This window comes from Castor canadensis, chromosome 13, assembly GCF_047511655.1.
Source record: "Castor canadensis chromosome 13, mCasCan1.hap1v2, whole genome shotgun sequence".
Lineage (NCBI taxonomy): Eukaryota > Metazoa > Chordata > Mammalia > Rodentia > Castoridae > Castor > Castor canadensis.
The window spans coordinates 98,950,842-98,953,431 of NC_133398.1; the positions used below are offsets into that span (position 1 = coordinate 98,950,842).

At 41.9% G+C, this 2,590-nt stretch overlaps 1 non-coding gene across 1 annotated transcript; it reads left to right on the forward strand.

Moving 5' to 3' along the window:
- Positions 1–800: 800 nt before the first annotated feature.
- On the forward strand, positions 801–873 carry Trnaa-agc (transfer RNA alanine (anticodon AGC)). The gene has a single exon. It is a non-coding gene; the product is annotated as a tRNA-Ala (tRNA).
- Positions 874–2,590: the final 1,717 nt, after the last annotated feature.

Genomic DNA, 2,590 nt, shown 5'->3' on the forward strand with positions numbered 1-2,590 from the left:
AACTATTACTGCTGTCAGTAATCCATATTTATTAAGCATTCAGATATGTATGGATTACAAATGACTAAATACTCCAGGAAGGCCATGCAAGAGGAACAGGTGACTAAGGGTGAAGAGGAGAGCGGAGAACTACAGGCGTCATGGTTCTAGAGAACCTACATGTAGGGTCCAGTGAGGAGCAGGTGGGGTAAGTGGTTGCGCCCTAAGTCTTGACATCCACTGGACCCCATGTAGGTGTCCTCTCCTGGGCAGCTCTTCCCTAGCTTCTCTGACATCAGTTGTCTCATCTGTCATGTAACAATAATAAGACACACAGAGTAAGACACTAAGCAACAGTTTCCAGAGAGAATCACATGAAGTTTCACAAAGGGCCTGGCACTCTGTCAGACTGAATAAAAATGATTGCCAGCCTTCTTTCTTTTTTGTGTGTTGGTGAGGGGAGTACTAGGGATCGAACTCAGGGCTTTATTGCTTTCAGTTTCTCAGATATGGTCTCTCATTTTTGCCCAGGCTGACCTCAGCCTGCAGACCTCCTGTCTGGGTCTCCTGAGTAGCTGGGATTATGGGCATAGTGCACAGTATTGTCACCAATTTAAATCAATATAGCAATGTCTTGGTTTAAAATGTCCAAGGAGAACTCTTTTTAAAAAAATAATTGCACACTCTCAGGTGCTGATGGCTCATTCCTGTAATCCCAGCTACTCGGCAAGCAGAGATCAGGAGGATGGTGATTTGAGGCCAGCCCAGGGGAAATAGTTCATGAGACCCTACCTGGAAAATACTCAACACAAAACAAGGTTGGTGGAATGGCTCAAGTGGTAGAGCACCTGCCTAGCAAGCATGAGGTCCTGAGTTCAAACCCCAGTACCGCCAAAAAAAAAAAGGAAAAACAAAAAGCATAGCTATGCAGAAATTGTAAAGTTTTTTTCCGAATATAAAAGCAATGAGTGGTTATTACAGATAATTTAAATGTAACTAAAATCATAAATTAAAATAAAATTACCTTTCAACCTCACCACCCTGAAACTTCCTTGTTTATTAATTTTTGCCAGTTTCTTCCCAGTCTTTTTTCAATGTGTTCATCTCTGTGGCCATTTATAGCAAAAGTCAAATCTGTGTAAAGTTCATGTCTTGCTTTTTTTTCATTAAAATCAAGTTTCCCTGTGCCATTAAATATTTTTAGAAAACACTGTGAATACCCATTTGTGTGTTCTTCACAGATACATTGAAATCATTTTTTTTTGGTTTGGTTTTGTTTTGGGGTTTTTTTGGTGTTGCTTGAGGCAGTCTTGCTATGTAGTCCAGGCTGATCTCGAATCTGAGATCCCCTACCTCAGACCCCTAGTGCTGGGATTACAGGTGTGCACCACCACACCTATCTTTTATTGAAAGTATTTTTAGTTCACAAATACATCCCCCTGCCTTCCACACCTGTCACTCATCAGACATTCTAGCTGATATTAAAAGGGTGAAAGTTTTCTCTACCCTCAAATAGCTTATAATTTTGTAAGAAAAATGTAACAAGCACATTTGCGGCTCATGACACAAGGTAGACTCCACTAAGCATTGTTTAAAAAAAAAAAAAACAGTGAGCTGAAGGATACATGCAATGTGGAATTTCCTCTCCTATCTTTGAATTTCCTACTTTTTTCTCTATAAGATTTGCAAATGTTTCTATCATTTGAAGGGTAAGAATGCTCTCTGCCAAGAAAGGAGAATTGTCCTGCCAGTGCACACATCTCGGGAGGTATTCTGAAAAGGCAGCAAGTCCCTTTAAAGACAAAGGAAATGAGGGGAGGTGTCTCACCTTAGATAATGAAAGCTGGGTCAGCACCAGGAACTTGAAACAAACTTTGGAAAATCTCTCTGAAGTTTCCACGAAGTGGTCCAATTAAGATATGACCGGCAGTCATGAAAACCGTTGGCCCTGCCAAACCACAAGGAAATTTTAGATGAAGAAACACAAGAAATATCTTGCTGGATAACCAAATATTTTCTAAAAGGGCCATGTAATGTAGGCTTAAGCTTCCAAGACATCATTGACTATTTTTCTTGCCTGGCAGCCAAAGATAATCTAAAACAAGGGAAAACGCTAGCTATCTCATGAAAGCCAGACAAGTAAACAGAAATTCGCAATGAATCTTTCTGAGCCTCAGCAAAAGCCAAGCCTAAAACCCATCTTCAGCACATTGCAATATAATCTCTTAGGTCAACTAACAAGACCCGCCTAGTAGAGGTGCTGACACAGGACCAACCAGGGGTCCCCTACAACTTGTGTCTCCATCTACCATCATAGGGCAGTTTGTGAACAGGGCCCCAAATGTTTGGGTGTCTCTAAAAGTTGCCAGCTCCCCACCCCTAGAAGACAACCAGCTCCCCCGGAAGGATAGCTGTCCCCATAGAGGTTGGAGCCAGTCTGAGGGATCCATGGAAGGAAGAGGAGTAGGTGTCAAATCTAAAACTGTTAAAACAAGAATTCCAACCTTAAATGAAAGCCCTTAAAAAGTCAACCCCTCCTGACACCTGCCCCCACCCCAGGACCAAGATAAGTGGGATGTCTGGGGAACCTAAGAAAAATACCCCCAAGTTG